The sequence below is a fragment of the Stenella coeruleoalba genome (assembly GCF_951394435.1).
Source record: "Stenella coeruleoalba genome assembly, chromosome: 8".
In the NCBI taxonomy this organism is placed as follows: Eukaryota; Metazoa; Chordata; class Mammalia; order Artiodactyla; family Delphinidae; genus Stenella; species Stenella coeruleoalba.
Genome location: NC_137154.1, coordinates 58,803,375 through 58,825,548, shown reverse-complemented (window position 1 = coordinate 58,825,548; position 22,174 = coordinate 58,803,375). Strand labels below are relative to the sequence as shown.

At 34.7% G+C, this 22,174-nt stretch overlaps 1 protein-coding gene across 1 annotated transcript in view; it reads left to right on the top strand.

The window, feature by feature from the left end:
- The first annotated feature begins 18,466 nt into the window (after positions 1–18,466).
- Positions 18,467–22,174, top strand: part of TENM4 (teneurin transmembrane protein 4) — a 2,953,681-nt gene continuing 2,949,973 nt past the window's right edge. The window contains exon 1 of the mRNA XM_079930721.1: positions 18,467–18,799. The gene's annotated coding sequence lies outside the window, so the exon portion shown is untranslated. The remainder of the gene's footprint in view (positions 18,800–22,174) is intronic.

Here is a 22,174-nt window from a genome sequence, read left to right as displayed (position 1 = left end):
TTTAAATTTTAGTTTTATCATTTGCATAGTAGGGAAGATAATCACACCTATCTTTCCGGGTGTGAAGTTTACATGAAATAATATGCATAATGTGTTTAATTTCCTTCCTGGCACATAGTAGACACCTAATATTACTATTTTTTCATTAATTATTATTACTATTATTAAGGATAAGGATAGTTAGATCTCTGTTGGAGATATACCACTTGAAACAAACACGCATGAATTAGAGAGCTGAGGCTAAACCAAAATGATTAGAAAGTATTGAGACCAAGTTTGGAAACTAAGATCATTTGAAAAGGGCAAGAAAGGCCAAATGCAAGGGCAAAAAAGGAAAGGAAAAAAAATGATCAAGTGACCTTTCAGCAGCAAAAGAAGAGTATCTTAACAGATAAAATAGAATTGAACTGTTTGAACTCTAATTTTGCTGGTACTGATATTAGGTAGGAACTTTCAGTGATGTTGTCCAGGGTTGGCCCCTGATTTTCTGACCCCTAAACAATGTTGCACCCCAATTTTCTGGAATTTATGATCCCCAACTAAGAACATTAAAATTTTACCAGTAATGATTTTTTTAATATTAATGTGTTGTATGGAATGACGTTCATTTCATAAATATGTATATTTATGAAATGAATGTCATCCTATAAATTAACTTTAAATTTTCAACCTAAAATGAGCAATTTTTTTCTCAATAACATGAAAGCCTAATCTTATAATTTACCTTATATATTCTAATATGAAATTCAGATACTGGAATACGGTAAAGCAAATACATTAGACTTTAATAAAGATCTTAATTTAGCAACATATTAAGAGAGCAACTTGTTTGGTTTCTGGTTTTATTTTTAAAAATGAAATATTTAATGCTCAGAACATACCTGGCATGTAGTTACTATTTTTAATTAAGAGAAGACGAAACTGAAAGTTTTGAAAGTTAAGAGATTTGCCCAAGTTTCCTGAGATAAAGAAACAGGATCAAGACTGGAGGAATTTTGGTCAAGTATTCTGAACACAAAATTCCATGTCCTCACTGTAACTTTATATTTTCTGTTAGACAAGTAGGCTAAATTAGAAAAAAGGATGCCAACATGGTAAATCTACTTTGCACATACTTGTCATGATTTTTTTCAGTCATTCCAGGTTGAGTCCAATGAGAAAATGTAAATTTATGGCAGGTGATTAAATCTTTTGTAGTAGACACTTTTCTGGTAAAATTATTTTGGCCAAGTTTTTTAAGTAGAAATCTTCAAACTTAGTCTATCACTTGTTTGTGTATTGACATCAACCTAATATTGTTTACTGAGAAAAGGCATGCCTTTAAGAAGTGACACAGAATAATAAATAGAACTTGAATTGTTTAAATCAGGAAGAAGTGGGTTCACATTTCATCTCTGCCACTTCACTGTGTGAACTATATGAACTTTTGTCTGTATCCTTTTTTTTTTTTTTTTTTTTTTTTTTTTGCTGCACTGGGTGGTTGCAGGATCTTAGTTCCCTGACCAGGGAACCCCGACTAGGGATCAAACCCATGCCCCCTGCAGTGGAAGTGCAGAGCCCTAACCACTGGACTGCCAGGGAATTCCCTGTATCCCTTTTCTGTAAAAAGAGATAACTCCTTCAGAGATTTCTTTAGCACTTTAATCCAAAGAATATGTTTAAAATGTCTAGGAGAATTCGTAGCATATAATCTGCAACAAACTAGTCTTCTTCCTCTTTAAGTATTTGTGTTCCTCATCTTTCTACGGAGATGAGATGGTATTTCATCTGGATGAGAAAAATAATTTTATTTCTAAATCTTAATAAAATACCACCCCTGATGTCCACTTCCTTTTTCTAAAGCATTTTTTCAATGTGATTTCTGTATTTGTTAGTTTTGTTCAAGGGCAAACAACCCCCAAATTTTAAGGCCTTATATAAACAAAGACTTATTTATCTCTTATTTAACATCTAGGTGGTTGGTCAGTGGTGATTCTGTTCCAGGATCCAACTTACTCAAGGTTGTATCTCTGTTCCATGTGTCTTCTCATTCAGAGACTTGGGCCACTGGAGAAACCATTTATAAGGGACCACTTAGGAATACTCTTAGGAGTGCTATTTTGGCAAAATATATATTTAAGGAAAAATATGTCCAGTGGCTCTTCCAGGAATTTTATCTATCGAACATTCTAATTTTTCAAGATGTTTTACTTTTAAACTAAGGTAGTTTACTTCACTAAGTTGCATGTTAAAATTCTGCCCTTGGATTTTATTGAAAGTCACTACCAAAATGAGTAATATAAATGCTCTATTTCAAGAGCTGTTAGATTCTCACTATAAAGTCATAGATAAGAAATCTTTTGGAATTCAGACATATAAAAGGTGTTATTTCTTTGACTAATGGAGATATTTTCCTTCTGATTCATTTACTGTTTTGCTTTGGCTATGAGGAGGCTCAAAAACAAATATAAAGGTCATCACTGAAATTATGTTGATCCTTATGGTTGGCCCATGTTAACATTTACCTCTATTGGATACCAATTTTCTACTCCTGTGTGTGTTTTATATTTATATCCATTAATATATATTTCTTATTACTAACTAACCTCTTTGTAAAAACAAGATGCGCGTGTTTGTGTGTTTGAAGTTTAGCAGCATAAACTTACTGTGCTTCTGATAACTGGTTGATTTTAAAAAGCTGTCACATGTTTAAGTTGATGATTTTATTTATGGAAGTGGCCAAATTAAATCATCAGGACAAAAAGATCCCTGCTTCTACTTTTTAAAAACCAGGTTAGTATTCTCAGTGTGATTGGTGTCATTAGGTATTTCCAGGTGAAAGGCTATGCATGAAATCCCTTCAGGGAAAACTGTTAATAGCTGTTAAAATAGAAGCTATTAAGAACTATAAATCATATTCACTATCATTTCAATGGCTATGCTTTTCATTTGGGGCCTCAAATTAAGTTACTTTAGGCTTTGAGAGGAGAAAAAGGAAAAAAGAGAAGGTCAGTGATCTGGAAGAGTCTGTATGAGAGGAAGAATAAATATAAAAAACATGAGTTTTGGAGGCAGGCCAACCAGGTGTGGCAGCCAAGCTCTGCCAACTATGAACAGTGTGAATTTAGGCTGATTTCATAGCCTCTGTAAATTTCAAAATTCTCTATTTTTGTAAACTTCGTGTTGATGTATAACATACAGACAGTACATACAGTGCATAAGTCTTAAGTGTAAAGACATGACTTTTTGTATATGTTTATTGCCATTTAACCACGACCTAAAATAAGATTTGGAACATTTACAAGACACAACACTCAGGTGCCACTTTCCAGTCAATACTCCCTCTTTATCTGCACAGGGGTAACCATTGTTCTAACTTCTTTGAAAACAAATTTGTTTTGCTTGAAATATATATATATAATATATATATATATGTTTATATATATAAATATATATACATACATACACACACATACACACATGCATATATTCACATAAATTCATACAATATATATACTTCTGTGTCTGGATTCATTCACTTAACATTTTGTTTGTGAGGTTCATCAATTTTATTAAGTATACCAGTGGTTCTTTTTGTTAATGCGTAGTATTCCATTGTATAACTATGCATTTTGTTTAGCCATTCTCCTGTTGATGGGAATTTAGGTTGTTTCCATTTGGGAGCTTTTATGAATGAATCTGCTCTGAACGTCTTTTGTGGACTGCAGACTTAGAATCTCATTTTTCTAAAATATAGACCTAAATATTGGAATCATAGAGTAGGCATGTGTTAAGCTTGAATGAAACTGATTTCAAAAATAGTTGTATCAATGTACATTCAATGGATGATACTTCCATTTGCTTCATATCTTTGCCCACACTTGATAGTGTGAGTCTTTTTATTTATAACCATTCTTAAAGTGGTGTATTTGCATATCATTTTGGCTTTACTTTACATTTCCATGAAGTTTAATTATGTTGTACACTTTTTCATACAGTAGTCCCTATACATCCTCTTTTAGGAAGGACTTCTTTCATCTATTGTGCCCAATATTTTTGTTAAGTTGTTGGTCTTTTTTATTGATATTTAATAATTCTTTGTATATTATCAATTTTAGTCCTTTGTCAGATATTTGCATTGATACTACCTTCTCCCAGTCTTTGGCTTGATTTTTCATGTACTAACTGGTGCCATATGGTAAACAGATGTTCTTACTTTTAATAAAAGCCACTTTATAAATCTTTTCTGATATTTAGTAAATTTTGTGTTCTCTTTCTGAAATTGATATGTACTCAAAGGTCAGAAAATATTTTTTATGTTTTCTCCTAGAAGTTTGGTCTTTTATCTTTCACATTTAGATGTATGATCTATTTCAACTTCATTTATGAGGTAGATAACACGGTTCACTATTTGTCATAAATATATCCAGTTTTCCAGCACATTTATTAGACAAACTCTACATTTCCCCACTAAATTGCAGTGAAATCTTTACCATAAGTCAACTGAATGTTTAATTATGGGTGTTTTCTGCATTTCCTTTTTGGTTTAATTGTTGCTTCACTGTCTTAATTACTGTAGCTTTATAGAACATTTTAAATTTTGGTGTTAACAAGTTTTTCAAATTCATTTATTTTCAAGAGATGAGAGTCTAGAATATTCTAAGTCATTTGCATTCTCATATAAACTTTAAATTCACCCTGTTGATTTCCAAGACATATATATACACACATCTTCTTGTATCTATTCATCCATTGACAGACACTTAGGTTGTTTCTGCAGCTTGGCAATTGTGAATAATGCTGCAATAAATATGGGAATGTAGGTATCTCTTTGAGATCCAGTTTTCATTTCTTTTGAATATATACCCAGAAGTGGGATTGCTGGATCATACAGTACTATTTTTAATTTTTTGAGGAACCTCCATAATATTTTCCAGAGTGGCTGCACTGATTTTTAGCGCACAAGGATTCCCTTTTCTCCGTTTCCTTGCCAGCACATGTTATCTCTTGTCCTTTTTTTTTTTTTTTTGTGAGTGAGTGTGTGTATGTAAGAGTGTGATAGCGTGGTGTGTAAGTATATTTGAGTATATATGCGTGACTGTGTGTGTTTGTGAGTGGGTCTTTGTGTGAGAGCGTGTATGCGTGTGTACATGATAGAGTATGTGTGTATGGGATAGTGTGTGTGACTGTGTGCACATGTGTGCCACACATTCACGCATGTATGGGGTACAAGGTAAGCTCCGTGCGCTCCCGGGTGGACTGGATAGCACAGGGGTTTTCTAACTTGTAAGGACTCCCCAGATCAGCTGGTCTTGCTCGGAGGCAGCGGGAGAGCCTGTGCTCAGACAGGCCCTGAGCCTCTTTCCCAGTTTAGTTGGTGGGTGGTTTGGGCTGAGAGCAGGGAGAGGAGCTCTCTGAGACGGCTCGCCCCTGGTCTAAAATTTCTGACCCCACCAGAAGGCAATAAAGAGAAATGGAGAGTCAAGGGTCGGAGGTGAAACTGGGACACAGGTGAAACCTCGGAGGCCAGTTGCCTCTGCAGGCAGCAGCTCGTTCCCAGACCATCAGAGAGGAGCTGGACTAAGGATAGAAAGCTTAGAAATCAGAAAGAATCAGAATCAGAAAGCTCATGGCTGCAGGACCCGTCTTAGAATCAGAAAGCTCATGGCTGCAGGACCCCTCTGTGTCAGCCAAGCCCTCAGGATACTGTGAGAACTGCAGCATTAACTTTGATTTTGGTTCTGATTAGCCAGAGCAAAGACAGAGCGGGCCTGAGAGGCAAAGAGGATGCACCTATATAGTTTTTTGAGTTTCTTGAATCTGGTGGTTGACGTTTTTCTTCAGTTTCAGAAATTTTCAGCCATTCATTGATTTAAAATATCGTGTAATTTTAACTTCTTTTGGGAATGAAATTTCTTTTATGTTAGGCTGTTGGACTGGGTAGCACATATTTCTCAGGGTCTTTTCTGTTCTCTCATTCTTTAATAATGGTCTTTGAGTTTTCTAATGCAGTCCTGCAAAATTCTGTCCATTGAGTTCTTAATTTCAAATGTTGTATGTTTCAGTTCTAGATGTTCCATTAGATTATTTTATGTTTTTCTTTTGACATTTTCTATTTTTATACATTTTAATCCATAACGCTCTGTATTTTTAACTTTTTTACTTTACAGTTTTAATGTTTAAAGTCCTTTCATAATGTTTACATTATCTGACAAATTGGTGTTATGCTTCTTGTTTTGTTTTTGTATTTCTCTTTGGAATCGGTCACATTTTCTTTCCCTTTTATGTGCAGCTTATTTTGAAAGAATTATATACCTGATATTTTGTATGACAGGACTATGGTGTGTGTTGTGTTGGTATTTTTCACCAGGGAAGGATTCCACTTTGCTTTTTCAATCAATTAAAGTAAGTGGCTGATTCCCACAGAGGATTTTGTTGCACCTAAGCTGGGTTACAATTTTGTAAAGAGTGATTATAGCTCTAAATCCTCAGATGAGGATCTCCCAAATTTTCGTTTGAGAACATAGCGTATTTGTCTTCTCAGAGCTAGAAGACTGGTGGAGGTGGGGGTTCAGATCTGCCCTTTCAATGTTCTGGCATTTCATTCTTTTTTTAAATTTAAATTTTTTTAAATTGAGGTATAGTTGCTTTACAATGTTGTGTAAGTTTCTGCTGTACAGCAAAGTGATTCAGTTATACATACACACACACATATATATATATATATATATATACATTCTTTTTTATATTCTTTTCCATTATGGTTTATCACAGGATATTGAATATTGTTCCTTGTGCTATACAGTAGGACCTTGTTGTTTATCCATTCTATATATAATAAGCATTTCATTCTTTAGTCTCATCCCATAGAGACTCAAAATATGTCAACTGTCTTCAGAGGAAAACTGGTCTTGTGTTTGAGAGAAGTCCTCTTCTTCTCACTGAGCATCATCTCCCAAACACTGTGAGACTTTAGGAGATTTCACTTGCACCATCTCCTACATGAAGCTCCGAGTCTCAGCATATTTCCCATGGAGAAATCTGGCTGTATATTTGGGGATTCTCCAGATTCCAATACTTAGTGCTAGCCTTTGTGATTACCAAAAGCTCTGCTGGTTTCCCTTTCCCCCAAATAGTCTTTCTCTTGGGCCAGACAAATCTTCAGTACTTGTTCAAAATTGATGCCTTCTGCCAAGGAAGAATATTTTCAGCAATATCTCGCCTAGGAAGGGCTGGGGGAAATTACCAAAATATAAAAATTATACAAATTTAAGGATATTCAGCATACCAAATAAACTTGCCCAATTTAGATAGATAGATAAGAAAGAGGGTAAATAAATAATTATTTAATGGAATAGTGAAGATTTTCTGCATCCTAGTAAAATAGGATATTTAAACTGAAACAAATAAACAAATCCAGCTTATTCATACAAATGTTTGAATGTTTATTGAGCACCTACTGTGAGCATGGCTCCATACAAGGCAATAGAGTGTGTATAAGTCAAGACATTGGACTTGACTTCATTGGGCTCATGATTCTTTAAGGAAATCAGTCATATCATATTTTTACAAATACAACAGTGGAGTCATGCAAAAGGTTCAGAGTTGATACACTAAAGAGAACAGATAAATACATGAGATGTGGTTACACAAAGTAGGTACTATAGATTTTATGATATTTGAGGTAGGATTTGATAGTTAAACATTAATTTGTCAGAAAAGTAAGGAAGTTGTAAAAAGATAAATTTTTTCGCAGGTGAGAAAACATGTACAAAATCATACAGTGTGAAATAGCTGAATGTGTTTAGGAGTTCTAAACAACTTAACATAATTTTTTGGAAGTATAGTAGGTTGTAAAGTTGGAGAGCTTAGCAGTTATTATATCTTAATGGCTTATATCCTATCCTACAATTATTGAGATATACTTTTTAGAAACACAGGACCAATTGAAAATTTTATATCAAAAATTATAAAGGAAAATAAAAATAGATAACAATACAATGTTTGATCTTTCCTCACTCTTCCCAATGCAGTCTGTATAAAATACTAACACGTCCATATCATAGCCCTGCTTAAAACTTCAAAACAGACTCATCATGTGTAAGCCAAATTCTCCTCCTACATTACCATTTCTCTTTCTCCGTTGGCTCTTTCCATCAGCACCAAAACACCTTCTAGCATCTGTCGTCTTAATACATAAACATACAAACAAACAAATAACCCACATGCCTCCACCTGCCTCTCAGCTACTACTTCTATTTTTTTTTCTGTTATATTTCACTAAAGAAACCCACAAAACCCTTTTAAATGTTTATTATTTTCTGCGTCTCTCTAATTTTTCAATTCCTATTTATGGTAGGTAGAAAATGGCCTTCTAGAAGATATTCACCTCCTAATCCCTGGGACTTGTCTTTGCAGATGTAAGTGACTAAAGGATATTGAGATGAGGAGATTATCTTGGGTTATCCAAGTGGGTCATAAATACAACCATATGTGTTTTTGTAAGAGAGAGAGTTGATGACACAGAGACAGAATAGGAGAAACCAACGTGATCACGGAGACAGAGTAGAGAGATTCAGCTATAAGCCAAGGGATGCTGGCAGCTACCAGAAACTGGAAGAAGAATGTATCTCAAATGTAGGATGTCCAACAAATAATTATTGGTTTACTATCCATCTCCAGTAGTTTTTTCCCGAATCTTCTTATATCTCACTATTTGGTATCACAGCCCTCACAGTTACTTAGGTGAAAAACCTGAGTTATTCTTCCCTGTGCTTCACCTTGTACTAAAAACATGATCAAGCTTTGTCAATTGTTCTTTATAATGTAATTCCAGTTTTCCTACTCATTCACTACACCCCCTAGCCCATGATACCATTATTTCTAATCTGGACAATGTCACTATTATTCCACTTTGGTCTCCCAGCTTTCTATTCTATTCTACAGTTTAATCTCCACTCAACAGAGGGAGAGCTTTTAAAAATTAATTAGACTGTATTACTCTTCTGTTTAAAATTCTCTTCACTTAGAATTAATATTAACTTTTCATCATGAATTCTAATGCCCTCAGTGTTACAGCCTGTGCATATACACATTACTCTCTACTTTTTAGTAACAAAACTCTTATGCCCCCAAGCCTTTGAGCTTGCAATATTTTCCTTCCTTGAATTTCCATCCTTCATAACTTCTCATGGTCAACTTCATTTTATTAATGAGATCTCACTCAAATATCTTTAAAGTTTCTCACTTTGGTCATCCAATCTCAGTATGTGACAACTATCATCCTCTTGTCAATCTTTTATATTTTATCCTATTTTAGTGTCTTCATAGCACTTAATACTATAGAAAATTTTATTGTTTGCTTATAGTTTTATTTTTGCCCCCAACTCAGAAAAATCTTGGCATATAGCAGATGCTTAATAAATATATTTGAGAGAATGAAAATTCAAACTTATTTTAGCATTGCAGATAAGACCTTTATATATTGAGTCTCTTCTTTTACAAATTCATCTACAAATTTACTACTCTGAATACACAATCTATACACCTGCTTATCGTTATTTTATTTCTAAAAATGTCTTTCCCTCTTTCCTTACCTGAAAAAATCCAGTCCTTTTGCATGGTGATAAAATCTTTCCCAGAAACAACCCAACACACTTTTCGTCACAGCTCATTGGCAGGAGTTGTATCTCATGCCAAGCTCAGAACAGATCACTGAGAAAGGGAATGAGAATATCAATACTGGCTTGAGCTAGTCCTTTGGAAGAATGGATACTCAGTCAAAATCTGAACTGTGCTAGAATAGAAGATGGAAAAAATAGCCGTAGGGTAGAACTAACAATGTCGGCTATACATATTACCACAGAAGTCACTGCAGGATAGAGAAGACATTGTGTAATTGTCATGTTGATAATAGAACTGTAATTTACACATTTCTACTTCTTTTCTAGGTAAGATAATATCTGAGCTTAAATATTTATTTTAAAAGGTCAGTAGGAGAGGTTGAAAATCTTATTGGAAATAAGGAAAAATGATGATGACACATTTATTACCATGCAAGTATATTCACTACAACATATCTGTGAGACAAAAAAGAAAATTTGTTCAAGGTTAAAAATCTCATTTTTCATGCAAGGATTCTGTTATGCCTTTATTATTTCCTGTGAGTCTTATATCTACTGCCTTTCTGAAGGAAATAAAAAATATTTTATGCTGAATAAAATATGCTAATATCTCTGTTGGCAATTCCCATTTTTTAGTTATATTACACACTGTTGCTACTGAAAGAGACAGAAGTTTTTCCATGTGCCTGATCTCTTTGCTATCTTCTTCGGGTCTCCTAGAGGCAGATGTGTTACAGTGGGAAGAGAATCGGAGGTGGTAGCAGATGATGCTCCTGAGAACATAAATGGGTGTAATCTCTTGGAAAACAATTTAGCAGCATGTATGTGGAGTCTAAACATGTTTATGTTCTTGCTAGTAATTTCAGTTTCAGCAGCACATCTTAAGGAAATAATAGGTTGAAGAGAATGACTTATATGTAAGGATTTTCACTGCACAGTTATTTATATTACAGAATAAATTGGTCATGACCCAATTACATAAAAGTAAAAGATGGATTAACTATGGCACATCCATATAATAGAATACAATACTACTAATAAAAATGCAATGCATTAATATTTTATGCCATGGAAAGACATTCATAATAAATTATGTGAAAATGCTGGTTACAAACCTGCATGAACTGAAAAATTCCAATTTTGTGGGAAGAGATTGTATATGTCTGTGTGTGTATGTGTGTATGAGAGGGGGGAAATGACAGAAAAAAATATTTTTAACTTATAGTGGTTTTTCCATGACTGGTGGCTTATAATGTTTATAGGTTTATAGTATTTTATGAATATGTCCATTAATTTATATATATATATATATATACAAATATATACATGCTTATATATATATATATATATATATAACATTTAATATATAAATGTATATGTTTTTGCATGTTACTCTGTGTGTATCTGTGTGTGCAGTGCATTTTCTTTAAGAAAATGACACTGATTTGATGTTAGAAGAGCAGGATTTGGAAGCTGACCTTGTAACTTGGTAACAATCTGAATCCTTCTTTCTCCTCTTAAAGCACCAGGGTTGATCCAGCTGGATGGAAGCTGAGGGTCCGCATTGTGCTAGAGTCCTGAGTGGTGAGGGTTGAAGGGTAGAGTCCTCTGGTACCAAACAAGGGAGACAATGGGGTCAGGTGAATCAAACTAGGCCAGAGTTCACTAAGCAATACAAAGTCCAAGTGCGAGATAGTGTAAGAAAAAGGGCACAGCTCATGGGTCCAAATGTGGTAATAAAATTTGTAGTTTTAGAATTATGGAGTCAGAGCTTTTCTGAATAGATCAAACTTTGTAAGCACCAGATTAACACCTTTATTTTTCGCATTTCTTGTCCCTAACATCTTTCTAAGTTCCCACACCTCTCTGGAAGCCTTCTTTTACTGCGCAGAGAATTAATTCATTCACAATGTTCTTTGAATGTCTACTATGAAAATATAACACTGGAAAATATACACCATCCTTGAGATCATGGAATTCATCTCTCTAGGCTCTACCTTTCACTGTGAAAATTCCCTTTTGTTTGGTTTTCTTGTTGACTTTGGTCTAATTTCTCTTTCTGCCTAGTAATTTCTACCTGCCTTATTTGATTGCACATTTTTCTTCAAATACTATGTTTTGATTATATCTTTTATTTATACGCAGGTAGCACATAGGAAAATCAGACAACAATCTAATGCTTGACTTAGGATCCTGTATGCTGGAGCAATACGAAGTTCTGAGTATGGAGAACTTAGTTTTAAGAGGAGGCTGATGACGATAATAATAATGATAATACAGTATGTGTGAGACATTCTTCTACATGCTTTATTTATATTAATTAATTTGATCTTTACAGCAACTCTATGATATAGATACAGTTATTATCTTCATTTTATAGGTAGAAAGACTGAAATATAGAGTCTTGCCCAGGTCACAAAGTGTGTTACTGGTAGAACTGTAGTTCAAACCCACGTAGTCTGACTTCAGAGGTCACACATTCAACTCCTCTGTTACTGTATCTCCTTCAAACATCTGACCTCTCCTTGGCTTGGACACCTATGACAACTTTATTTTCTGATCTCTGTTGAACTCATCTGGAAGTCAAGTCACACTCTGGAAGTCCAGGTCACACTTTTGTATGTGTGAGATTTCAGCTCCCTTCACAGACGTTGAGGTTTTTCCATGTGGCCGGCACTGTACTGGGCATTGAGAATAACAGTGCTGAATCAGACACAGCTGTTGACTTTGAGTTGTTCACATCTTAGGAGATAAAAGCAAATAATAATATATGTATTTTAAGAGTAAATATATGCTGGGTAAGTAAAATGTGACAGATACTGAACAATTAAAGAATATATTCATGACACAGAATTCTTAGAGGGAAACATTCACTGACTTAGAGAGTCTAATTTTACTAATCTAGAGTCAAATCCATAAAGAGGGAGCCTTACTTTTTCATTCCTTGCATCTGTATCATAGTGTATGGCATGCAGTAGATATTCAATAAATACCAAATGGTTAATTAAGTGAGGTAGAGTATTTTAATAATATTAATAGTTACCAGTTTTATTTATCATCACTTATTCTATATAACAACTGGGCTATATGCTTTATATAGATACTCTTTTAAACCATTGCAGTAACACTACCATGTAGTTAACTATTGTCTTCAGTTTTCCAGATTACAAATAGAAGCTCACAGAGATTATCTTAATCGAGGTCACATTGATGATAATATTATCAGGTTTGAAGCAAAAAGACTTGTTCTTAACCATTTGCATGATTGGGTTTTTTTTTTAACATCTTTATTGGAGTATAATTGCTTTACAATGATGTGTTAGGTTCTGCTTTATAACAAAGTGAATCAACTATACATATATGCATGATTGTTTCTTAATTAGAAAGAATACATAGTAGAGTTCAACATAGTAGGTGCTCAACGTCTGTTTGTTTTCTTTCCATTCATTCATTTTCTTTTTAACTTAGCAAATGTTTATTGAGTGCCCACTATGTGATAGATTCTAGCTAATTTCTGTAGATACATCAATGAATAAAACAAAGAACATCCCTTTACCCTGTACTTATTAAGTTTATATTCTTCTCTTTTCCTTTATCCTGCAGCCAACACCCCTTTCCTTTTTTTTTTTTTTTGGTGTTCTTTTCCCAAGCACCTACTATTCAACTTGTCTTGTATCTCACTAGTTTAGCTCTTATTCTTTCTTATGCTACAGACACCTCATTTCCATCCTGTGCCACTTTATTATTTAATGTAAGTTGATCACTATATTTTGATTATAAATTTGGTAATTGTAATCAATTCCACTGTTCACTGTTGCCATGCCTACTAGCTCTCTGGCCAGGGATAATCGTCATTAATTTAGCTTCTTTAAATCCCTCATTCATAGTCATGAGGCAAGGGAAATTCCTAAGTTCCTAACCCCCTGGGTATTTATGGGGAGAATTTCCAAGGTACTGAAGTAGCATATTCATTTAAAATATGCATTGTATTCTGAACCATATTCCACTTCTAAGAATCTATCTTAAGAAAGATATTTGTTCTTAGAGTTACAAAAACACCATTTGCTTTCTGTTTGTCATTGCTTTCTGTGGTTTGCCTAGAACATCTTTGCCTTGCTCCAGGTTATGCAGATATTCTCTTATGTTTTCTACTAAAATTTTTATAATTCTAGCATTTTCATTTAGATATCTGATCCATCTTAAATTAATTTTGTATATCTGTAAGAAAAGTATGGAGTTTTGTTTTTTCTTTTCATACTGATAACCTATTGTTTAGCATCAATTACCAAAAATATTTTACTTTCAATTTGAATTGATTGGTGCCTTTGAGGAAATTATAAATGTGGATCAATTTATGGGTTCTCTATTTGGTTCCAATTTTATTTTCTACTTGTTGTACAAATACAAAACTATGTTGATTTCTGTAGCTTTATAGAAAGGGCTGAAGTCAAGTAGTGTTTGTCCTACAAGTTCATCATTCTTTTTCACCTTTTTGGTCAATTCTATGTTATTTGCATTTCCCTATTCATTTTAGATTTAGATTAACAATTCCTATTGAAAATCCAGCAGTGATTATTATTGAGATTGCATTAAGTCTATAGATTAATTAGGTGTTATTTTTCATATTAACGATATTTTGCTTTCCTCCATGAACACTTTATCTCTGTCCTTTTACTTGGGTCTAATTTAACTAAGCAATCTTTTGTATTTTTCAGTGTAATAATTTTTCCCAGTCTTTGTTAAATTTATTTCATTGTACTTTAAACATTTTGAAGCTATCTTAAATGGAATTTTAAAAATATTTTCCAACTGTTTGTTGTTTCCGGTATCTAGAATACAATTGATCTTTTAAAAGTGAACTTTTATTCCAGAACTTTGTAAATTTGCTTATTAATTTTAGGAATTTCTTTGTTAATTTTTACGACTTTCTACATAAACAATCATGTCTGAGATTAAGGATTGTTTTAACACGTCCTTTCTCATCTATATACTTTTATTACTTTTTCTGTTTTCTGTCCCCTCCATATTATGTTAAATAGAAAGGATGAGAGAGAACCAAAACAACCCAAATGTTCACCAACAAGTGAATAGAAACATAATTTATGGTATATTCATATAATACAAAGCTACTTAGCAATAAAAATAAATGAACCGTTGATACATGCAATAATGTGCTTAAGTCTCAAAATCATTTAGGTCAGTAAAAGAAGTCAGAAAAATGAATACATAATATATGAATTTATTTAGATAAAATTCTGGAAAATACAAACTCATCTATAGTGAAAGAAAGCATATTAGTGTTTGCCTGGTGATGGAAGGAATGGTGGACAGAGGAAAGCAGGATGCAGGAAATGCAAAGGGACACAGAAACTTTGCAGGGAGGGGTGTGTGATACATTTATTTTCTTGATTGAGGTGATGGTTTCCACTGGTGATGTCAATTTTTTTCAGATTTTATACTTTAAATGTAATTTATTAAAAGTGAATTATAAATCATTATGGCTATAAAAATGTTTAAAAAAATAAACCCACCTGGAAATTAAAATCCTTCTTCTGAACAATTCTTGGGTAAAAAGAAAATGTAAGTTATTAAAACATATTACAATGCCTTTGTAAGTAAGTTATATAGTATGGGTACTTGATTAGACAGTCAGACTAATGGAATAAAATGGCAAGTCCAGAAATAGATACAACCATATTTAGAAATATAGTACGTGACAAATCTGATATCTCGATCACTGGGTAAAAATATAATTTTAATCGTTGTTAGGAAAACTGAATAGCCATTTGGAAAAAAATACAATTAGATCCATTTCTCACACTATACCCAAGTATAAGCTTCAAACAAATCATAATTCTATGGGTATTCCATTAAAATATTTCATCTATCAATTTTATTCATTTCTATTGCTGAGTAATACACTAACAGGCCACGATTTAACTATTCTTCTGTTAATGTACATCAGAGGTGTTTCAACTTTTGATTATTAAAAATGAAGCTTCTGTAAACACTCAGGTACAGGCCTTTCTGTGTACATAAGTCTTTGTTTTTCTGGGATATCCGGGAGTTCAATAACTGTGTCATATGGTAGCTATTAATCACTTACAAAGCTAATATGAAGGTTAAAGACAAAAGTGACTAAAAATAACTATAACTACAGCAATTAGTAAAGGTATACACAAAATAAAAAAAGATATAAAATGTGACATCAAAGTATAAAATTTGGGAGAAGGGGAGTAAAAGTGTATATAGTTCTGGAATGTGTTCAAACTTAACTTGCTATCAACTTAAAATAGACCTTTTTATGTATAAATAAATGATATAAGTGAGTCTGATGGTAACCACAAAGCAAAAATCTATAGTAAATACACAAAAATAATGAGACTGGAATCTAACTATAACACTAAAGAAAGTCATCAAACCACAAGGAAAGAAAGCAAGAGGAGAAAGGAAGAGAGAATAACTGCAAAACAGCCAGAAAACAGTTACCAAAATGGCAGTAAGTATATACTTATCTATAATTACTTTAAATGAAAATGAACTTAATGATTCAATCAAAAAATATAAAGTAGCTGAATGGATTAAAAAGCAAAACCCATCTGTATGCTGCCTATAGGAGACTTCAGTTATAAGGATACACACAGACTGAAAGTGAAGGGATGGAAAAAGGTAGTGCATGCAAAAAGAAACCAGAAGAAAGCTGGGGTAGCTATACCTATATCAGAAAGCAGACTTTAAAATTAAGACTGTAATAAAAGACAAAAAGGGCATTACATAAAAGGTCAATCCAATAAGATATAACATGAACCTAATCATTAGGAAACATAAGGCAAATGCAAAATGGGAAATTTTTCCATAGTTGGAAATTGGTTTATTAAGAAAAAAGAGAGAAGTGAATTCTTCAAAAATGTCATAAAAGCCAAAGAACAGCTATGGAATTTCCAGATTAAAGGAAACCAAAAAGATATGACAGTCAAATGCAACAGCTGACTCTAGGTTGGATACTCTCCTAGAGGGAGAAATGCTATAAAGAACATGCTTAGTTCAAGTGGCAAATTGGAAAATGAATAATATATTAGATTAAGCCTATATTAGTGTTAAATTTACTGAGGTTGATAAAAGTACTTGATTATATAGAGAAATATCACTACTCATAAAATGTATAGTGAAATAACCACTAAAGGGACATGATATATCTATATTATCCTCAAATGGCTCCTGTCTCTCTTTCTCTGTCTCTCTCTCTCTCTCTTTCTGTCTGTAGAACAAATTATAAAGCAGATAGACTAAATGTTAATGATAAATAAATCTAAGCAGAGGACATACAGGTATTTTGTATTATTCTTTTTCTTGTGACTTTCCTGCATGTTTGAAGTTATTCCCAAATTTTAAAAAGTTTTTTTCGATTAAATACTTTCCATAGTTGCATAAATGAATAAAACTGAGCCCTGAAAAAGTTGTTAGCCATTGACTTTCCTGTTCTCTATGTTGCTGTCCTAATCTGAAAAATGGGGATAATATTATTATCCACCTCATGACGTTGTTGTGAAGGTTAAAAATATTAATAAATGCAGAAGATGCTTAGAAAGTGCCTGGTAAGTAGTAAGCACTCAATAAATACTAGCTTTCATTGTGTGCTTGCTGTGGTGGTGGTGGTAGTGATGGTTAGTACCATTATCATTGTTAGAGACCAAAGCTTAGGGATCAAGAGACTTCATGCAGATCAGACTGACGCCTAGTACCTTGATTCTCATTCTGCTCTTTTCTACTGTGTGACATTTCTTGATTTGAGTTTGGTCGAATATTGCTAGTGGCAAACCCTGATTTGAAGGAAGATAATTCCAGCCTTTAATTCCTTTTGGCAGATATAGGACATGGTAAGCAATATATGTTCAAGGACAACTTCTGTTCTGGCTTTACAGATGTGTTGGTTCTAGAATCTGAAATAAAAGGGAATAGCTCCAAGTTCAGCAGTGCAACTTGCTAATATCATTTAGGGTACAGACCCTGAAAAGGCTTCTTTGTGTCTCATAGAGCCTTGCACAATTTTTTGGCAATTTTTTTAAAATCCGTAATTTATGGTTAACCCTTTATAGCTCAAAGCATTTTCATGTGCACTTCAATAATTCACTCACAGCACAGGGCTTTCCTCATACTTGGCATTGGATTAATGATTAAGAAAAACCTGAGTTGGATTCTGCCTCTAGTCCCAAACATTTACACTTGTGACATGGAAGCCCTGATTTTGAAAGTACTTCATTAGTTTAAACCATCATAATTTGATTGTTATAAATCCAAGTCTGCATCTGATAGATTTCTACGGGATAAATGTTCTGAATTGCCTTCTAGGTAAGAGCCTACCCTGCTTAGGAAAATAACGTGGAAAGTTTTTTGTTTGTTTGTTTTCTTTTTGCTTTTTTTTTAAAAAGTTTTTTAACTTAGGGACTCATCCGTTAGACTTTATGCTCAAGACATGGGAGCTTAAAGGGAAAAAAATCAATTATAAATATAAAATGTTGAGTAGAGATATCTATTTTTGTTGTTGTTTATTAATTTCATTGCTTATGAGGAAAGCACTTGTCTCTATCTCAGGCTTGATCCCATCTCCTTTATTAGATTGATTGTTAATACTATTGATGAGTGAGTTGTGCAGCCAGCATCCCCAGCAGCAAGGTCAGTGGACTGATTCTTCAGCGGGGAGGATGGGGTCCCGATAGAGGAGCCTGCTTCCTGCACGAGCATTTTAAGTATGCAGAACACATCAGCTCAGGCTGAAGCTGGCAGTTAGTGCACACACACACACACACACACACACACACACACACGTATACGCGCGCACGCGCGCGCGCACACACACACAAACACACACACACAGAGCGCAGCGCTTTCCCCTCAAGTGAGGCGGCGGCGTTAGTAACTGCAGTCCCAGAATCCTAGGCTGAGCGACCAGCGGCCACTGGCTGATTTGTTGGAGGAGCGCTGGAGCCCAGTTTCTGAGGGACCCAGTGACACGCTGCTGTCACAGCTAGTGGCAGACGCAGACAGCTACTTCTTCCCCGCTGCTTCCCCAGCCCCTGGCAAGAGGGCATCCTCTTTCAAAAGCCAGGCAGCCCGAGGAAGATGCTCCTCCGTGCTGAGAGCGCTTCCTAGTCGCTTTCTCCTAACGTGGTGCCTGTGACCTCACCATCCGCTTTCAGGTAGGCGCTTGCAATTTCTTGTTTTTAGGTAAGGGAAAACCTTCTCAATCACAGCATTTACTTTAACAAAGACTTTTTCACTATGGGAAGCAGCACAATAAGGTCTTGATAGTTAAGGAATGATTTTTCTGATTAAAGTTTAGATGCAGTTGGTAACTCTACTCTCTCCCCACCTTCACAAATCTTTTGCAAATATGGAACTCGGCTTCTACATTGAGCACGTGTGCATTTCTCAGCTTTTGAGTTGGTTGACAATTGTTATGCAACTCTGGGTGTGTAATTTAAAGACCTTTAAATATTTTCTTCTCCAGCGGTGAAAAACATACCTGTCTTCAAAAATAAAAGACAAGTGATTCAAACTCTTCCTCAGCATTTAACATTCAGTGATGTAGACAGGAGTGAAAGTTGCTGAATCACAGAAGTTTGATATTCATGCAAATTGCTGTATTTGTGAGAGAAAGCCAGGAAGCAAATATCTTTTCATCTTTCTGAGCTCTTATACATATCAGTATAATGTGGCTTTGAAGTAGGGACGTTTTGCATTGAGATAAGTCTGTCTGTTGTGATAAGGTGGGTAAATTAATTATTTGACAAGGTAAAGAATTCGCTGGAGGGGATTTCTTCTAAAATGAGCTAGGTTCTAGGATCGCATTCTTAGCTAACGGATCTATCATCATAAAACTCCAAACAAAAGTATGGTTTCTTGATTTGAGTATCCTTACCTTAGTGATGTTAATCTGCATGTTATTGCCCCTAACATTTCTTGACTTGTTTTGTTAGCCAAAATTCTAAATAAAAAAATTTAATAGAGAAAATTTTCAACATTTTATCATCTCCATCCCTTAATCTTTATTGTAACTGTTCCATGCATATCATCCCACAGGAAGTTTTGAGAGAATAATAGCTATCATTTGGGCATCTGAATTGAAATAATCATAAGGAAAATGTTTTTTAGGAGACAGGCATCCTATATGTCAGGCTCACAGTACCTCTGAGTTTTCATTGAGTTCAAAAGTGAGCTTTTAAAGGAGTTTGTGTATAAGCAGCAAATTAATCAGAGGATGTGGGTTTTTGTGACTGTTTTTACAGGCCAGCTTTGCATTCTGCTGCACTTGTAAAAGTTAGTGTCTTTTTTTCATTACCCTTCTGGGAAGTGCCTCTAAGCTACCGCATGTCTTGATGTCATGTCTGTCTTGATGTGGATGACCTCGCTTCTTATGTGGGAGCATGGCACGATTTTAGGCAGATATAGGAGTTATGCTTGAAAGTAAAGATAATCCATGGGCTCAGGAATTTTCAAGCTTGGACAGCCAGATACTGTCTCCTCTGATAACAATAAGGACCCTTTGAGAAAAAAAGAAAATCACACACACACAAAAACCAACCAGACAAAACACACACACACACCCCAAAATAACGTGTGTGAGGCTATCTGCTGCCTCTTTGGAAGGTAGAGGAAAGAAAGAAGAGTGGCCTCCTTCACTTGTCATTAATGTGTAATGCAGCTGATCCCTCTGAAGTTCTCAATAGAGATTTTTAGTCCTTGACAAATATTTAACATATATTTTCTGTCATTGCTTTTGGCTCCCATATCTATGGTTTTTACACTGGCTACTCTTAAAGTTATTTGGCAAAATAGATTCTATGTCTGCTATCTAGCAACAAACACACCAAGAAAGCACAATTTTACTTTTTGCTACTTCACACTTGGATTCATATTCAAACTTGGGATAAACCTGCTCATATTACTTTTTCCATGTTGCTTGTGGCAGCTGATGGCTCAACCCAAGGTATTGATATTACTCCTAGTAAAGTCAGGAGATCAGAAGCAGCAAGGGGGCTAAGGGCACATAATTCTTTTTTTCTTTTTTCATGTCAGGTGGGTGGTGTGTACTTGGAATGGAATCTTGGAGTGGGGGAGAGAACACTCTCTTTTTGTTTTTCTTTTGCCAATGATGCCCAATTCAGCAAGCAACGTGAGAGATCCAAAGATGTGATCTTAACCAGGCCTTCTGAGGAGGTGAAAGGTAATTTAATTCAGTTGTTGAGCTACTTTTTTCATTCTTGGTTTCCCTCAGGCCACCTTCTTTCTCATGTAGATTTGTGAAGCAGGTAAAGGGTTAGCCAGTTGCTTGCACATTATGGATCACCATTCAGAGCTGTCTTTGCTGAGAGGGAATCAATTTCACTTTATTTGAAGCCAGAGGTGATGATCCTCCGTCACTGTTGGCTCCTGGTCACCAGCCTTCTTAATTTTAAAACACTTTTTTTTCCTCCTCTATATCTGACAGTCTTTCCTGGATAGCTTGGTGAATTAGTGTCTTGGGGAATTTTTAAAAGTAAAGCCCAGATGAACAGTATAGATTAATTCAAAGAAGTGGGTTAATGTTCAGTACTGTCATATCCCATACATTTCAATTCTCAGCAGTCAGTGGGGTAAGGTTGGTAGTGCCGTTCACAGGCATTTCCAAACATGCATGATGACTTTGCAGACCTATGCTGACCAAGGTAAAAGGAAGAGAAGGAAAAAAATACAAGCAAAACATAAGCTTTCATGAAATGCAAACAGGTGCTGAATAGAGAGAAAGCCATGTAGTTATACTCACAAGTTGATTTTCCCCAAATTGCCTTGGATTATACACTAGCTCTAACAATGGCATATTGTATGCACCCTTCAGGGCTGCACTGAGTGATAGCTGTTAATTAGAATGAAGAGAAGAAAATGCTCTACAGTTTCAATATTGAAGAGAATTAGGATCCAGATGGTAAAGCTCTTTATAGCAATACATTGGATGGTGTTACAAGCTTCTGTGGCTACTGTCCTATTATATTCTCTCTGCTAAAATGCAGTTTGGTAGAGAAATTGATTGCAAAGAGCCATCTTGCAAACCGAGGAAAGTGAATTTCCTCTCCATTTTAAATTTCCCATCTTTGTTGGCTTATTTTTATTTCCCTAATTCTTAACTTTTCTTCTGCTCAAATTCCAAATACAATAAAAAATACTGTGATTGTTTTTTTAATTTTAAAGTGGTACTTTCCTTTCTCTCTCTCACTCCTTTTTCACACTGGGTATCTTTCTCATATTATGAGTGTATTTGAAAAGTATATGAGGATGTTTGGACATGGATGTAGAATAGTTATTAAGTTTCCATCTGGCTTTCTAAATGTCTCTAGTCTAAGGACAACTCTTCTAATTACCCTGTCTCTGTAAAGACAATTCTCATGAGAGTTGATGGGGACTAGCACAGAAATTACCTTGTCAAGACTTTAATTTTGCTTTGAAGGGATCCTTTTTTCTCCTTTCTGTTCTCTCTGGTGAGAATCTCATTGCCTCCAATCTCTGGGACCACGGAGACATCTCTACTCAGGCATAAA